General features: G+C 36.9%; 1 long non-coding RNA gene across 1 annotated transcript; it reads right to left on the reverse strand.

Moving 5' to 3' along the window:
* Positions 1-17,710: 17,710 nt before the first annotated feature.
* On the reverse strand, positions 17,711-19,204 carry LOC127083884 (uncharacterized). The gene is made up of 2 exons (XR_007788570.1): positions 18,757-19,204; positions 17,711-18,635 (listed from the first exon to the last, which is right to left on the reverse strand). It is a non-coding gene; the product is annotated as an uncharacterized LOC127083884 (long non-coding RNA).
* Positions 19,205-19,576: the final 372 nt, after the last annotated feature.

Genomic DNA, 19,576 nt, shown 5'->3' on the forward strand with positions numbered 1-19,576 from the left:
GTAAGAATTGAGATTCTAAGAGTGTGATTCGAATCACACATCCCATCACTCAAATAAAGTGAAACAAAAACTTTTAGGAAATGTTCAAGCTATCATTGTTGGAACCGTTCTTGATGGAACAAAATCCAATCGCTTTCTTGATTGATTCAAGATTATTGTTCTTCACTCTTCACTCGAGTGATTTAACCACACCTTGGTTTCGAGATGATTTCGTCTTATAAAGATTTGAAGGGATGAGAAAATTTGAGAGAGAAAGGGAAAGAAAGAAAATTATGGCTTTGGAGAAAGGAAGAAGAAAGTATTATTGAATGAAAAAATTTGTGTACAAAGGTAGGGTACCTTCTTATTTACAATGAGATTTCATACACATCAAGCAATCTCAAGCTGACTAACTAACTTTAAAAAGTTATTATCCAAGTTTGTCGAATATTGGCTACTTCAACTTCGACTAGCTATATTTGACTCTCTATCGAATATGAGCACCTCCTTCTCTTATAAGTTATATTTGACCTTCTCTCGAATACATGAATATTCAACTACCACTCTATAGAACATAATCGACTTTGATTCAGTCGAATCCTATACTTTACAAACATGTTTAACACAAATAAATACGCATTTAACACACCACATAATTCATTGTGTCTAAACTATCTACATTCATCATAGTTCTCAATCTCTTGAACAATTCCATCTGGATAACCTTTGTCATGATATCTGCAATCTAATTCTCAATTCTGCAGTGCCCCAAGTTCAACTTTCCATTTGATACTTGCTCACTAAGATAATGGAATCTTGTCTTAATGTGTCTTCTTCTTCCATGTGCTATCAGATTCTTGGTCAAATTGATAGCAAACATGTTGTCGATTTTCATGATCATTGATCCATGACTTTCACCTACAATATCTTCGATCAGATTCACCATCCATGTTTCTTAACATGCACAAAGAGAGGCAGCTATGTACTCTGTCTCACATGATGACAACACTATAATTGGCTCTTTTCTTGACTTCAAAGAAACTAATGCACCATCTAGTATAAACACATAACCAGCTGTGGATTTTCTATCCTCTACATCATCATACCAACTTGAGTCGGTTTATCCCACTAGTTGTCATTTCTTTCCTTCATTTGTTGTAGGAAACAAAATGTCATAGTTGAGAGTTCCTTTAAGATACCTTAGTATTATTTTTATGGTTGCAAGGTGAGATACATTTGGCCTCTGCATGAATCTACTCGCCATACCTACATTGTATGATAAATCAGGCCTTGTGTGACAAAGGTATCTTAACGATCCAATAAGTATTCTATATTGTGTTGGATCTACCTCATCTGTGTTTGGATCCTTTGTCATCTATAATCTTGTTTCAGTTGATGTCGAAGTTGAAGGAGAATTGTCATCCAAGGCGCAGCGGAATTTAAAAATTTCTCCATTTAGTGATCCTTACGAATGGGCATGATCAGTGATAGAATCGTTACCTCTTGTGGCGATTCAAACCTTTGGTGCAGATCTCTGATAATGATCAAAACCTTTGATATAGATCCACGGGGCGATCACGAACGTTGAACGATGACAACGTCTCTACTCAGTCCACACGAACGAATTCCTTCAATCGCAGTGCTAGCTGTTATGAATGAAGGCTTTGAGTGAGAGAAAGAGGGAAACAAAATTCCAAGTCTCTACTTGAATTTTTGTCTGAGTGGATTGGAATGTCAATGCTTCTACCCAAGGGGTTCTATTTATAGAACCACTTGTGTGGGCTTCAAGCTAAAAAGCCCACTTAAGTGTATTTTGGCCCATATCTTATAATATGCCCAAAATCACTTAAGTATTTGATACCTTACCATATTTCGTCTCCCACTTAAGTGCACCGTACCTTACGGTGTTCCTTAGTTACTCTATCTCTCATCAATCCGTCCTTTGTGTGTGACCCTATAGGTTTTCGCGGTGTTGGCAATTATATTAAATCACGCATTTAACATAATAAACAGTGAGCGGTATCTAGCAACACATCACTACTACCCAAGTCACGAAAATGTCATGTGATCTGACAAAACCTCATGTGATAATAATTATGTGTATAATTACCCCTTTGCCCTTATGTCTATATTGAACACAAGGTATAGACCGTGTCATCCTTGTCCAGTTCAATATTGGGCCCATAGACATTTATCCTGTTATGCAGGATGGGCAAATTCCATCTAGGACACTCATGTCCCTCAGCATGCTTTGTGGAGTACCCATCAACTGTCTTTATGGTTATCCAGTTACGGACAACGTTGGATCAGCAATAAAGCACTCGACTCTACATCTAGGATCCATAGTGGTTTCAGGTCGAAGAGTGGTATACACTATTATCACCATGAGAATAACTTATGACATTTTGCATAACTTTCTATATAGTATTCTCATAGCGGGTCAATCCGGTATAAATATTACTCCTAATATTCATACCTATGTTTAAGACTTGATAACTCTTTATCCATGATCCATGAGATGTGATCATCAGTCTACAAACATAATAGTCTTAATGCTTTAATGTTATCCCACTTCACACTAAAGCTCGACTACGGATACTTTAAGAATAGTGTCCTTATGTTTAATGTGTTCTCATGATTAAGTCACACTTAATACATTAAACGGACTATCTATTTCAGGGACTTTATTAATCAACCATAATAAAGAAAATGCCTTTTATTATTAATAAATAATTCGATACAAGTACCAAAAGTATTGGCCTCTAGGGCTTACACCAACAGAAGTTGCATTACATTCATCCATCTCAAATCTTTTAAGTATCTCACTTGCATATCTTCTTTGGTGTAGTATCAATCCTCTATTACTCTTGTATAATTTGATGCCAATGAAAAATGAATTCTTTTCCAGGTCAGACATTTTGAATTCCTTGCTTAGGTCACTTTTGAAATCTTTCATCTCCTTCTTGCAGCTACCTGTTATCATAAATCATCAACATAAAGACATATTATAAGTAGTTCACTCCTGTTTGTCCTAACATATACTCCATTCTCAGTTTTGCACTTTATAAACTCGGTATCCCTTAGAAAGTCATATATCTTCTTATTTCAAGCTCTTGGAGCTTGTTTGAGTCCATATATGTCTTTATGCAACATGTATACATTGCTTTCTTGGCCTTGCTTCACAAAACCAACTGGTTGTACTACATAAACTTCTTCATCTAAGGGGACATTCAAAAGTGATAATTTCACATATGTCTCGCACATGTACTAGTTTCTCATGTTTGTTAGGCCAAAAACTAACCGGATTGTTATGATCATACCAACTGGTGTAAAAACTTCATCAAAGTCAACTCCTTCTCTTTGAAGAAATCCTTTGGCTACAAGTCTTACTTTGTGTCTGGTTTCTTATCCTTTTGGATTTAGCTTCACTTTGTAAACCCATTTCACATCAGTTACCTTCCTACGTTGTGGAAATTTAACTAGTATCCATGTTTTATTTACTTCAATGGACTTTAGTTCCTCCATCATGGCTTGCATCCATTTTGAGTCCTTCAATGCCTTAGTTACATTGATTGGCTTAATATCTGCATAAAAATCATAGTGTACCATCTCGCCTTCATCATTTACCATATCATCTGATGTGATCACATATTTCTACAACCTTGCACACATATTTCTTGTCCTTTAAGGTGTGCTTGTGCATGCTTTAACTCCATCTCCCTCTGGTTGAATTCCACTGTCAACTTCACTAGTTGATTCATCATATAGAATTCTCATTGAATCCTTCTTGACAGTGTCATTCCAATTTCACTCCTTCAGTTTATCTATAACCACATCCTTATTGATCATAACTTGCTTATTCAAGGGATCAAATAGTTTGTATTCACCAATCAAGTGATATCCTATCAAGATCATCTAGCTCGACTTGTCATTAAGTTTCCTTCTCAGCTGATTAGGCACATGTCTATGTGCTATGGATCTAAACATTTTCAGATGACTTAAGTTAGGCTTGACACCAGACCAACATTCTTCTGGTGTGATTCTTTTTAGCTTATTTGTTTGACATATTTTTAAGATGTATGTTGTAGTCGGCACAACTTCACCCCATAACTCATTTTGTAAATACCATATTCATGATGGTCTTATTCTTTCTTTCAACAATACCATTTTGTTGTGGGGTGCAGGTGGCACCACCTCATGAATAATTCCTTCTCTTTCACATAATTCATCAAAGTACTTCGACATATATTCTCCACCATCATCAATCCTCAAAGTCTTGATCTTGTGGCCATTTTGTATCTCCACAAAAACTTTTAACTTTAAAAATACCTCAATCACATCATTTTTATTCTTGATTAGGTATATCCATAATTTTCTACTGAAATCATATATGAATGTAACAAAGTACTTGTTACCTCCAATCAAATTTATCTGAAGATGACCACACACATCTGAGTATATGATCTCAAGGGTTGCTTTCGAATTACTTCATGCATCTTTATTGAAGTTGTTCTTGTGTTGTTTTTACTGAACAGGTTCTTTATATACTTCATGTAGAATGTTAATTTCTGGTAAACCTGAAACCATATTTCTTGTCTTCAGATTTCTAATGTCTTTGAATTTGAGATAGCCAAGTCTGTAGTGTCATAGCCATTCATCCATGCTAACTGCAGTTGCTTGACACTTGTGCTCCATCACATGGATTTCAAGCTTGAAGGTTATCTTTTGAGACATTGGTGTCTTCAAGATTAACTTGTCACATGAGTCGAGTAATCTCATCATCTTATCTTCGATAATACTTTGTAATTCTTCTCGATCAGTTTCTCTATGTTGAGCAAATTGCTTATGGTACATGTTTTCAACGCTATTAGTAAACTTGGTGCTTAAAGTCAATAGTTATATTATTTGTTATAAGACTAAGTTGTCATCTTGTTTTGAGTTTTATCATATGGTGACCATTTGTGAAGATTTTACAAGTTTACTCTCATGAGAATAAATTTGATCCTTTACCTACAACATGAAGAATTCAAAATTAAGACCACTAAGCAATAATACACAGGGTACAAAAGTACATTATGTGTGTGATAACATGGTACAACGTAGTGTGCAATACTTGCTTCGAGTACAGGTTCGTGGAAGTAACATGTTGCAATAGTATATGAATTATAACAAACCCTTTATCAACATTCAATTTAAAGCAACCGTCAACTAAATGTTGTTATATAATTTCTCAACCTCTCATTATTGTATTAATCACACTGCAAAACACAAAGCAATATCACTTAATAACATTTAAAAATCAACTTGAGAAAAGAAAAAAGGATTTCAAATAAAAAACATATAGATAAAAAACATATATTAAAAGAAAGAAATAAGTCATCAATAAGAGGTTCATTGTAAAACATAATTTTTATTGAAATATAAGACACTTGAATTTATGCTTAAATTTATTTACATCTCTCTGTTGATTTATATTTGTAAGCACGCAAACAATTACCTAATAATTTGATGGTACTTCCTTAAAAAGTTAAGTTGTAGCCAAGTTATTTGAAATGCCAAAGAGATTAAATTGGGGCCAGTTTTTTATGTTAGAGAATCTAAGATATAGGTTAGTTGGATCAGGAGATATCTTAGTGGTGTTGTAATTCTTCGGATCATAGTCAAAATCTCTCAAGTGTGAGAGGATTGGATATAATTCCAAGTTGTGAGTGTAAGAACAAAAAATATTCTACAACAGATTCCATGATTTTGATGATAACAAAGGATGAAACCAAAAATGGCACCCTAACGAAAAGTTTCTAAGTGTGCAGGGTTCTAAGGAAAGAAGGAAGAGATCTGATGACATCATCAGATACAGAATCATATCAGATACAAATTATCAAAAGACCAGAAGTAGAAACACGTTCAAGAAAGTCTAACTCTGAGCAAAACAGCAAAATATCAGAAGCATCTGAACAAGAAGTACGCTCTAGAAGTTCTGACTCTGAACAACGGTATGTCAAACTCCAGAAGCTCTCAGCGCTATCTGAAGAAACCATCAGAACTCAAAAGAGATCAACATCAGAAGATTAGATAGCAAGATTCCAAGATTCCCAGAAACATGAAGACTCTGATCATGGATTTCCTAATAAAGAAAGAGTAACGTTAACTTCAAATAAAGGCTTGAAAATGGATTTCCTAATACAGAAAGAGACGTTAACTCCAAATTCAAATGAAAAGGAACTATATTTGGAAAGAAGTCATTCGAGGAGAAAAAGTAGTGTTGGCAAGAAGCTATATAAGTTATGGCATTAATTCAAATTATTGGCCATCAATTTCAAAATACTTCACTCCTATATAAAGGACTGCAATCAACATTGAGAAATATCATAGAGAACATACTGAAACATCAACACACATAAAAACGTTTTATTCTCTCAATCTTCACGAAGCTTTTGCTTAGAACGTGAAACACTTTTTGTTCTTACTGTTGTAATATTTGCTTATCTTAGAAGCACTATAGATTACATAAGTCTTTATCTTTGTTGTATTTCCTCAAGTGACTCTGCGCAGTCTGTATACTTGAGAGGACTAAGAGATCTTTCTCTTAGACGTTGTTTGTAATCAATCTTTCAAGATTAGTGGATTAAGTCCTTGTTGAAGGCGAAATCACCTTGGCCGGGTGGACTGGAGTAGCTTTGTGTTATAAGCGAACCAGTATAAATTCCTTGTGTGGTTTTTATTTTAAAAAAAATGCTTATTTTCCAAAACAATTCAAACCCCCCTTTCTTGTTTTTCTCACCTTCAATTGGTATCAGAGCTCCGGCTCTGTTATTGATTTTCTAATCAAACACTTAACAGTGTAGAGAGATCCAGAACGAGAAAAACTATGGCCCACACAAATGAAAAAGATAGTTACAATGCTAAGCCTTCTGTCTTTGATGGAGAGAAATTCGATTACTGGAAAGATAGAATTGAAAGTTTCTTTCTAGGCTATGATGCTGATCTCTGGGACATTGTCACAGATGGATACAAACCTCCTGTCACAGAGGATGGAGCTGAGGTTCCCAGAAGTAAGATGTCAGATGATCAGAAGCGAGTTTTCAAAAATCATCACAAGGCCAGAACCATACTCCTCAATGCTATATCTTACAACGAGTATGAAAAGATCACCAACAGAGAAATAGCCAAAGACATACTTGACTCTCTGAGGATGACTCATGAAGGAAACTCTCAGGTCAAAGAGACAAAGGCTCTGGCGCTTATTCAGAAATATGAAGCCTTCAAAATGGAGGATGACGAAGCCATAGAGGTAATGTTCTCTAGATTCCAAACTCTTGTTGCAGGTCTCAAAGTTCTAGACAAAGGGTACACAACTGCAGACCACGTCAAAAAGATAGTCAGAAGCTTGCCAAAGAAGTGGAGACCCATGGTCACTGCTCTGAAGATGTCTAAGGATCTGAACAATATCAGTCTTGAAGAGCTGGTCAGTTCTCTCAGAAGCCATGAGATAGAACTAGAGGAAGATGAACCTCAGAAAAAGAACAAGTCTGTAGCATTAAAGTCCAGATCTGAAAGACGCAAATCTGACAGAACCAAAGCCTTCCAGGCAGAAACTGAAGATGCTGATGACTCTGAACCAGAAGATTCTGATGATGAAGAAGAATTATCCCTCCTGACCAGAAGAGTTAAACAACTCTGGAAAAAGAGGAACAACAACTTCAGAAGACCAAGACCCAGAGGGGATCGATCATAATCAACCTCAAAAGGTAAAACTAACAAAGATATTACTTGTTATGAATGTAAAGAAACAGGTCACTACAGGAGTGAATGCCCCAAGCTAAAGAAAGACAGTTCTAGAAAAGAAAGCTTCAAGAAAAATACCTTCAGGACAAAGAAAGGATTAATGGCTACCTGGGATGATAGTGAATCTGGCTCATCAGAATCTGACTCTGATGAACAGGCAAATGTGGCATTTATGGCTACCACATCCAGAAGCAGCTCAGATGAAGAATCTGAAGAGGTATTTTCTGAACTCTCTCGATCTGATCTAGAATCATGCTTGTCAGAAACTCTTAGCTCATATCAGAAATTAAAACAAAAGTTTAAAAATATAAAAGGCTGTCTTGAAGCAAAATTTGAAGAATGTGGCAAACTTGAGATGACAATTCTAAAATGAGAGGATGAAATCAGATCCTTAACATTACAAAGAGATGCAGCGAATAAAAAACGTTTAGAACTGGAAGAAGTGTTATCTCAAACTCCACAGACTTCAAATGCAATAATTTATAAATACGAAGAAGCCTTTCAAGAATTTCTGAAAAATGGGATAGGAAGGAGTGTCATGGCATCCATGATTTATGGAGTCAGTCAGAACAATAAAAAGGGAATTGGGTATGATTCTAAGGAAGATAAAATTTCTACTGGTGACCAACTTAAATCTCCGTTTTCATATCACTATACGCACACACAAGAACAAAAATTTGAAAATGCTAGAAAACCCAAAGTTATAAGAAACTCTGGGAAAACTAATCAAAGAGGACCCAAGAGATTCTGGGTACCAAAAGATAAGATTGTTTATGTTGCAGATATCCTATGCAGCAAAGTTCAGACACCAGTCATGGTACCTGGACTCTGGATGCTCGCGACACATGACGGGAAGAAAGTCTATGTTCCAAAGCCTGGAACTTAAAGATGCTGGATTCGTAGGCTTCGGAGGAGATCAGAAAGGAAGGATCAGAGGCTCCGGAACTATTGGTAATGGCACTCTTCCCTCTATATCTGATGTTCTTTGCGTAGAAGGATTAATGCATAACTTGTTATCCATAAGTCAATTAAGTGATAACGGTTATGACGTGATCTTTAATCAAAAAACATGTAAAGCCATAAATCAAAACAATGGTTCAGTCCTATTCACAGGCAAGAGGAAAAACAACATTTATAAAATCAATCTTTCTGATTTAAAAGAACAAAATGTTAAATGTCTGATGACTGTTCACGAAGAGCAATGTGTGTGGCATAGACGCTTGGGCCACATTAGCATGAGGAAACTTTCTCAGCTAAATAAACTCGAGTTAGTCAGAGGCCTACCTAAACTAAAGTTTTCTTCAGATGCTCTATGTGAGGCATGTCAGAAAGGAAAATTTTCAAAAACGTCTTTCAAAAAGAAAAATGTTGTTTCTACCTCTAAGCCTCTGGAACTTCTCCACATTGACTTATTTGGTCCTGTGAAAACAGCATCAGTCAATGGAAAGAAGTATGGACTAGTCATTGTTGATGATTACAGTCGCTGGACATGGGTGAAATTTCTAAAGCACAAGAGTGAGTCTCACTCTGTATTCACTAGTTTCTGCTCCAAAGTGCAAAAAGAATTTGACTCTAAAATTATTAGAGTCAGAAGTGATCATGGTGGGGAATTTGAAAACAAAGATTTTGAGGAATTATTTGACTCTAATGGAATATCCCATGATTTCTCCTGCCCTAGAACTCCATAACAAAATGGAGTTGTAGAGAGGAAGAATAGGACACTCCAAGAGATGGCCAGAACCATGATCAATGAAACTAATGTGGCAAAACACTTTTGGGCAGAAGCTGTAAATACAGCGTGTTACATTCAGAATAGAATCTCTATAAGACCTATTCTAGAAAAGACTCCCTATGAACTGTGTAAAGGAAGAAAACCAAACATTTCATATTTTCATCCTTTTGGATGTTCTTGCTTTATCTTAAACACTAAAGAACATCTGAACAAGTTCGATTCCAAAGCACATAAAGGTATTATGTTAGGATACTCAGAACGCTCTAAAGGCTACAGAGTATACAACACAGAAACCAAAATTGTGGAAGAATCAATTCATGTCAGATTTGATGATAAGCTTGACCCTGAAAAGTCAAAGTTAGTTGAAAATTTTGCAGATTTAGAAATCACTCTTGCAGGATCTGATAAAGCTCCAGAAGCAACTGTCACTCAGAACTCTGAAGAAATTAAATCCCCAGAAATCCCAAAGAAAGTTAAAAGTCGTATCAACGTATCTGAAGATTTGATTATGGGAAACAAGGACGAACCTGTCAGAACCAGATCTACCTTCAGGACTTCTGAAGATACTCCTCTGGGACTAGTGTCTCTGATTGAGCCTACGTCCTATGATGAAGCACTTCAAGATAACGACTGAGTTTCATCCATGCAAGAAGAATTAGATCAATTCACAAAGAATGATGTCTGGGATCTTGTTCCTAAGCCCAGAGGCACTCACGTTATTGGAACCAGATGGGTATTCAAAAACAAGCTGAATGAGAAAGGAGAAGTCGTCAGAAATAAAGCTCGACTGGTAGCTCAAGGTTATAGTCAACAAGAAGGTATTGACTATAATGAAACCTTTGCTCCAGTCGCAAGGTTAGAATCTATTCGTATTCTTGTATCTTTTGCTATAAACCACTCTATCAAATTATATCAAATGGATGTCAAGAGTGCATTCCTTAATGGTTATATTTCAGAAGAAGTGTATGTCAACCAACCTCTAGGTTTTGAAAATCCAAATTTTCCAGAACATGTTTTTAAACTTAAAAAATCTTTATATGGACTTAAACAAGCTCCCAGAGCTTGGTATGAACGTTTAAGCAATTTTCTTCTGAAACACAATTTTATCAGAGGGAAAGTTGACTCCACACTCTTCTGTAAGAACCTTAACAATGATCTCATGATATGCCAGATATACGTTGATGATATTATTTTTGGTTCAGTTAACGCCTCTGTTTGTCAAGAATTCTCTGAGTTAATGCAGGCAGAATTTGAAATGAGCTTAATGCAAGAACTAAAGTTCTTTCTGGGAATTCAAATTAACCAAACTTCAGAAGTTACATACGTTCATCAAAGCAAATACATTAAAGATGTTCTAAATAAATTTGATATGGCTGACTGCAACTCTGCAAAAACTCCCATGCATCCGACATGCATTCTTGAAAAGGAAGAAGTAAGCAAAAAGGTTTGTCAGAAGCTCTATCGAGGTATGATAGGCTCTCTTCTCTATCTGACTGATACTCGTCCTGATATTCTCTTTAGTGTCTGTCTCTGTGCCAGATTCCAATCAGATCCTAGAGAATCTCATTTAACAGCAGTTAAGAGAATTCTCAAGTATCTGAAAGGAACTCCTAACCTGGGCCTGATGTATGAGAAAACATCAGAGTATAGACTTTCGGGTTACTGTGATGCAGATTATGCAGGAGATAGATTAGAACGAAAAAGCACATCTGGAAATTGCCAGCTTCTGGGAAACAATCTGATATCCTGGGCCAGCAAGAGACAGTCAACTATTGCTCTATCTACTGCAGAAGCAGAATATATCTCAGCATCATTGTGCACAACTCAGATGCTCTGGATGAAGAATCAGTTAGAAGATCTGCAAATCTTCGAGAGTAACATTCCTATCTTCTGTGATAATACTGCTGCCATTTGTCTAAGTAAGAATCCCATTCTACACTCCAGAGCTAAGCACATTGAAATAAAACATCATTTTATCAGAGACTATGTTCAGAAAGGGATAGTAACATTGAAGTTCATTGATACAGATCATCAATGGGCAGATATATTTACTAAGCCTTTAGCTGAAGATAGATTTCTTTTTATCTTAGAAAATCTGAACATTCAAAATTGCCCTGAATAATTTGTGCCTCTGAAGATGTAAAATGAGACTCTGACATAAACAAACAAGTTTCTGTCTCTGACTCTGATACTTCTACCAAGTTAAGAAGATATCTGAGTTAGAAATCTCCAGGAACCAATCCTTTGGTATTCCTGAAGATCAGATACATCAAAACACGTGGAGCACTTAGCGTCTAACTTTGGAACTTCTAGACAGCTGTCCAGAAGAAATTCAAAGGCCAGACGATTGAGATCTCCTCGAGCAGTGTGCATACTGTTGGGATTAGACATTCATTAATGAGCCTTAATCATTTTTCCCCAAGCGTGCTAACTTGAGTTTTATGCTAACGCTGAATTGTGTGTCGTTTTGCATGTGTTTTCGTTTAGGGTATTTAAACACTCCTCTCACATTTCACACACTTATCACTCTCACTCACTCTCAAACCCTCTCTGAAGCATTTCTACAAACACTTCATCTTCATCTTCTTCTTCATCAACTATGGATGCTCAACAACAACAAGTTTTCAACTTTTCTCAACAAATGGAATCCAACACCACTGCCCAAAGTTCAAGCATTTCCACTCCAACAGTTACAGGCGTTTCCATTACTCCAGTGTACAAGGAACCCCATGTTCTTGATCGTGAACCCCATATAAACCTAGCAACCCCCTTTGAGGGACTGGAAGTTTTATGTGAAATACTGGTAGACTTCAACAACATGAAAAGGAATGGAGTAGATCTTACTGAAGAACTCCGTCAACAAGGGTGGGAAAACTACTTCCAAAGGCTTTATGGCCCTGTTTACCCAAATCTCATCAAAGAATTCTGGAGATTTGCTGACGCTGATGACCATTTCATTGTCTCCTACGTATTGGGGGTAAAGATAGTGATTACTGAAAAGTCAATTGCTTCTTTACTGAACATGGAGAAAGATGAAGGAAGAAGGATCTACAACATCAACCCTAGGTCAAGGCGCATTGCTCAGGAAACAAATCCAACCATTTTCAAACTCAACACTGAAGGCAATCCTTCAAAGAACAAAGAACTTCATCAGAACCTCAGAGTATGGCTCAAGATCATTCTGGGAACCATTCATCATCGCCCAGCATCAAACTCCTCTGACTACATCAATACAGATCAGAAGTGCATTCTGTATTGCATTCACAAGGGTTTGAAGCTCTGCCTTCCTGCACTACTCTTCAGATATCTCAGAGACTCTGTAAGGGAGACAAGAAACAACATGAAACCCAGAACCTACATCCCCCTGGGAAGACTGTTGTCTGATGTTCTGATCGAGAATGGGCTGGTAGATCATCTGGAGAAGAACAAACTGATGGAAGATCTGGCGATAGATACTGGAAGGCCTCTGAACGCTAGAAATCTCAAGAGCATGGGAATCTTGAAGAAGATTCAAGTCAGACCCACGCTGGACACCTCCTGGGACGCCTTGAAAGATCAGAGGAAGCTGCCCCATGGTCTTGCAAGGTTCTACAAGAATGAACCCAGAGAAGCTATCCTCTTCTATATGCAGCGTCTGAAGGATGAAGGAGTCGACATCTCTGACTTCAGACTGGACGATTGTCTAGATTCAAAAGAAGACTTTGTCAGGTTCAAAAGAGGTCCCTCTGAAAAGAAATCTTCAAAGGCCAAGAAAGCAAGGCTAGGAGAGACTTCTGGAACCAGATCTCCAGCACCTCTGCAAGTAACTACTGGTAAGTCTGCTCCCTCTATTCCCTCTGAACATCTTATGGCTTCTTCTAATCCTCTCCCAACACCACCTATATACACATCCTCTGAAACCCCACCTTCTACAACCAGAACCTCACAACCTCTACCCAATTTTAATCTTGCTCATACATCACTACCTCTATCTGAAACTGAAGAAATGAACCAAACCACTTCCTCTTCATCATCTTCAGCCCCAGAATCACCTCCATACCTTATCCTCTCCTCTGACCCAAAACACTCTGACCCTAACTCTCCAACCCTAGCCCAAATTCAGGCTCAAAACCTCGCTTCACAACAACCAACACAACCTGAAGTAACTTCACCACCACAACAAACAACAAACACACCCTCTGAAGCTCAACCCTCTGACCTCCACACCTCTGATATCACCCCGCCAAACACCTCCGCTGAACCTGAACCTGAACCTGAACCTGAACCTGAACCTGAACCTGAAGCTGAACCTGAACCTCTAACACTAAACCTCAGCCCTCCAACCTCTCCACCTCATACCTCTGAACCTGACCTTTCTATACCTACCCTTGAGGAAGCCATCATGCTGTTCGCAGGGGCTTCAGTTCAGAAGGTCAAGTCTTTGACCAGTAACTCTGGCATCAGTGATGATCCCGATTCTGTAAGGACACACTGGAACAGAGTCATTGGCTGGATGACCTCTAAGGCTTTTAAACTGAAGCACATCTCTGAACAAGTCAGAAACGACTTTATCAGAGATGCTGAGGCAAGACTACAGGAGAGACTTGCAAGAGAAGCTGAAGAAGAATCCAGAAGGCTGGAGGAAGAAAGAGCAAGGGAAGCTGAAATCCTAAGGGCAAAGGAAGCTGAAGCTAAAGCTCTGGCTGATGCTGCTGCTGCTGCCGAAGCTGAAGCACAGGCTGCTGCTGAAGCTGAAGCAAAGGCCGCTGCTGAAGCACAGCAGGCTCTGACTCAGGGGGAGTCCTCATCTGTTGTTCCTATGGTTCTCCAGACGCTGGAAGAACTGAAGAAAGATCAGAAGGAACTCCGTGCCAGAATGGATAAACAAGACACTGTCAACGACAACATTCAGAACATGCTAGCTCAATTGCTTCAGAGAATGCCTCCGCCTCCCAACCCCTAGGCACTTAGGATTTTGTTTGCCTGTTGTCTTGCTTTCCTTGTTTCTGATGTTTACTTGTTCTTTTTGCCCTTGTCTCCGTTGCCTTTTTATCTGAATATAATGCTTTTCACTTGAATTTCTTTTTTTTTTTTGCTATGTCTTTTTTATTGTGACAAAAAGGGGGAGAAGTCATTAATAGCTCTGATGAAAATACTATCTAAATACCTTAAGCACTCTGCAACATATTTTTCTTAAAAATAAATTTATCTAACACTAGACTTAAGAAATTGCAGAAGGTATCAAGAAACCTCATTGCTTGGAAGCTCTGGTAAGGACTTCTGAACTTCCTAGCCTATCTCAGGGGGAGCTCTTGTCTATCTGATCTGATATTGTTTATGTTTCATCTGCTAATTGAGTTTGTTTTGTCATCATCAAAAAGGGGGAGATTGTAAGAACAAAAATTGTTCTACAACAGATTCCATGATTTTGATGATAACAAAGGATGAAACCAAAAATGGCATCCTAACGAAAAGTTTCTAAGTGTGCAGGGTTCTAAGGAAAGAAGGAAGAGATCTGATGACGTCATCAGATACAGAATCATATCAGATATAAATTATCAGAAGACCAGAAGTAGAAACACGTTCAAGAAAGTCTAACTCTGAGCAAAACAGCAAAATATCAGAAGCATCTGAACAAGAAGTACGCTCTAGAAGTTCTGACTCTGAACAACGGTATGTCAAACTCCAGAAGCTCTCAGCGCTATCTGAAGAAACCATCAGAACTCAAAAGAGATCAACATCAGAAGATTAGATAGCAAGATTCCAAGATTCCCAGAAACATGAAGACTCTGATCATGGATTTCCTAATAAAGAAAGAGTAACGTTAACTTCAAATAAAAGCTTGAAAATGGATTTCCTAATACAGAAAGAGACGTTAACTCCAAATTCAAATGAAAAGGAACTATATTTGGAAAGAAGTCATTCGAGGAGAAAAAGTAGTGTTGGCAAGAAGCTATATAAGTTATGGCATTAATTCAAATTATTGGCCATCAATTTCAAAATACTTTTCTCCTATATAAAGGACTGCAATCAACATTGAGAAATATCATAGAGAACATACTGAAACATCAACACACATAAAAACGTTTTATTCTCTCAATCTTCACGAAGCTTTTGCTTAGAACGTGAAACACTTTTTGTTCTTACTGTTGTAATATTTGCTTATCTTAGAAGCACTCTAGATTACATAAGTCTTTATCTTTGTTGTATTTCCTCAAGTGACTCTGCGCAGTCTGTATACTTGAGAGGACTAAGAGATCTTTCTCTTAGACGTTGTTTGTAATCAATCTTTCAAGATTAGTGGATTAAGTCCTTGTTGAAGGCGAAATCACCTTGGCCGGGTGGACTGGAGTAGCTTTGTGTTATAAGCGAACCAGTATAAATTCCTTGTGTGGTTTTTATTTTAAAAAAAATGCTTATTTTCCAAAACAATTCAAACCCCCCTTTCTTGTTTTTCTCACCTTCAATGAGGAGAATCATGATACATTCCTCGTATTAATGTCTCTTACCATTATCTCTTTATATTCAATATTTACGTTTGAATTGAGTTTTAGTTAAACAATTAGAAAAGGTTTTAAACATAAAAAAGATTTAAACTCTCATTTATTGTATTTTCCTCACTTTCACTCATATCATATGAAACTGCTAAGATCTATAAGTCAAAGGTAAACTGGTGGCTTGAAGAGTTTCACGTGGGGATACATTTTTACTCATTGACTCTAGGTTGATCCTTTTCCCAAGAAGGCTTAAATATAGATGGTCTTGTATCTTTATGAGATCAAAATGTTGTCCACAGATTGATTTGTTCGGAAAATAGGGCATGAATTTAAGGTCAATTCCCAAAGAATTAAACATTATTTGTGTGTGTAAGTGTGCGTGGAAAGGGGGGAGGGGACTCAATCTTTTGATACGACTCTCACCATTCATTTTAATGATCAATGATTTTTATTTAAAACAGGCTACAGACTAAAAAACAAACGCTTAATGGAAGACAAACCTTAATAATTAATGTATGTTTTTTTTCTTCGTGTTTTATTGTTTTTAGTTAGAGAAAAAAATGTTGCAATCTTCATTCAAATGCTAAAAAGATGATGTGAGAATGATGTGCTTAAGTGTTAAACATTAAGCATTTCAATTCAAAAATCAAATGTTGAAGTATGGGTTAAAAAAACTTTAAGGATTAAAGGTGTCATACCCCAAAATTTGCCCTCCTTTTTTAATTTTTCGTCTAACCTATAACTTGATATCCATCTAAGCTCATTCATACTCATTCACATTCATTCATTCATTAATGATTAGCATCTGCTAACAGGTATCATAGATTCAGTGTTCGTGGTTGATAAAATCGGGGTTGGATTGAAGTTTATGGTGTTGCACATCATATGGATTGAAACCCCGATTCATGGCTTTGCTAGTCAAGGATCTTGTGCATGACCTTTGATTTGGTTGACACTCACCTAGTTTGATTCATAACATTGACATAAGTTGTTTGGTTCAAGATATTATGGTCCATATTCGTTTGTCCATGAGAGAACACGCATTTTTACCCATGTTGACTTTTGGTCAAATGTTGACTTTTTGGTCAACTAGTTGACCATAGTCAACCATTTACCTTTAAACCCTTTAATCATGTGATCCGTAATCATTTCATTTTTTTTCGAATTAATTCAAGAAGTTCGAATGGATTTTTGTTCGAATTAATCTTGGTTCAAATTGATGTTTGGAAGTTCGATTTGACTTTTTGAAATTCGAATTAGCTTTGGAAATTATTTCACCATCTTTTGCCATTGATTTTTAGAAGTTTATTTGTGAGTTGACTTGTGGTAAGTCGAGTTAATTTTAGAGTTTAAATCGATTTTCTTAAGATCTTCTTTTCTTATATGGGCAATTTTTTAGGCATTCATTTCCTCTTCTTAAAGGCCCATTTCTCTTGTTTTGGTTTAAGCCCATTCCAATTTTTAGTCCATGTCCATGTCCATGATACATCCAATTACACTATCCATTTCATTATCCACTAAATCCATCAAAAACCAAAACCAATTAATCCATTTTTACAATAATTCATTTTTACCAATTAACCATTAAAAGACTATAATCCATTTTCAAATTTCAAAATCCATAATACTAAACCAAATTCCCTAAGCCCAACTAAGTCCATATCCAAACCAGACAAAAACAAAGAAAAAAGAGGCAATTGGAAATGAACAGAATGTAGCATAGCAGGAAAGCCAAACGCAGAAGCAACAATATAAAACTCCATATTCTAAAGCTACATCATTGAACCAACATAAGCTGCCAACAACTAGAACAACCAACACATAGCAAAAGCTACAACACGCAACAAATTCAAAAGGCGTTGCAGATAGAATCAAAACGCAAGTCGCTGCAACATGAAATACACTGCAAAACCGGTAAACGGCAACGCCAAAACTTGTAAAACCATAAGCCAAAAAGGTGAAAAAACTCAGTTAACGACACAATACATCACTAACAGAAAACTTATCCAAAAAGCTCTAACAAAAATCTAATACAAGCCTAACAAAACTCTAACCAATTCTCATCCCAAATAACAACTTCTAACTGAATTCATAATAGAAGAAGGAGAGAAGAGGATTTTGGAAAAGGCTATAAATAAAAACCTTCACATTTCAGAAGGCTCTCTCATTCCATTTTTTTAATCACCTTCTATCCCCTTCGTTCTGCAAAGCCTTCAACCAAGCTTCTTCTGCAATCCCTGCAACAAACTTCCATAACCATTTTTCTCAACCTTCTTCTCCATCCTCTCTCAACAACATTGTGTTCACATAATAACAGAACCAAAAAAGTTGGCCTTCAAGACATAACAGAATGGGAAAGCAACTGCGGAGTTGTGAACCAGTTTGAATCGCTCAATCACCAATTTTACAAAATTCACAAAAAAAAAACAGAATCACAAGAAGAAGAGAAGATCGAAGCATCACAGAAAGAAATAAGAAGAACGGAGAACAGGATGAGAATGTTCGAGAGCATACCTGAGAGTCACGTCCGATAACGTCGTCGTCACGTCGATTGTCTTCTTCGACGAATACGTTAGCTACTTTTATCCACACCAGAATTCAAGGTTCATTCTGAGGCGTACGTTACATCAGTAAGCTTCGTGATTTCACCAATCACACGGTACCTTTCGTAATCATGATTTAGAACACGTGAGCATCAAAATCCTAAGTGCAAAAAAGCAATGAAGAAGGAAGAAGATTGAAGCGGAAGAAGAATAGGAGAGAATAGCAGCGAGTATTCCGTACCAGAATAATATCCAAATGTCGTTCGTCGTGTGCTTCATCATCAACGTCGAAGGTGCATAGAAACTCTCCTATTTTTGACTCACGTTTGTTACTGTTATATAAGACTTGATTAGATGAGTGATGATACCAAGCTTGTAGACTCCATTACCTTCATATGAGGATCAGATTGTTAATTTTTGTTTAAGACTCGTGAGAGATTTTGATTCGGTTCGTGTGTTTAGGGAGGAATTAGGAGAGATTTCCTGAGGATTCGGGAGTCGAGAGTTTGAGTTGGTGATAGCGAGGTGAGCGCGAGGCGAGTGGAAGCTTCGTCGCCGCCGATGATGAGCTCTTGCATGACAGAGTCGTTTGATGTGCGTCGGCCATGTTTTCTTTCTAATGGGAGAATGATGTTCGTAGGAAGACGAACCCAGGGAATGTAAATTCCCGTTGCTGCATTGCTGGATCGATTGGGCCATAGGCCCAATCCTTCAGTTTTGGATTGTACTCCCTCTACTGCTTTGCACCCCCCTGTTTGGGCTTAGGGAGTGATTTCAGGCCCATGTTATGTGTATTATGATTATGATGTTAGTTTGGATATTGATTTTAGATTTAGTTTGGAGTATAATATGTGTTAATTAGTTTAGAATTTATAATTTGCTAATCGTTTAGAATTTCATTTGATAATTGTTTTTAATCTTTGAATTTTATTTGATTTTAATTTTTTGTGATTGTTTTGAATTTTAGAATTTCACTTGATTTTGAGTTTATGATAATTGTGTGATTTGTGAATTTAATTTAGATTTTGATATTGATATTGAATATTCTTTTACTTTGTCTT

The sequence above is a fragment of the Lathyrus oleraceus genome, chromosome 5 (genome assembly GCF_024323335.1).
Source record: "Lathyrus oleraceus cultivar Zhongwan6 chromosome 5, CAAS_Psat_ZW6_1.0, whole genome shotgun sequence".
NCBI classification, from domain to species: domain Eukaryota; kingdom Viridiplantae; phylum Streptophyta; class Magnoliopsida; order Fabales; family Fabaceae; genus Lathyrus; species Lathyrus oleraceus.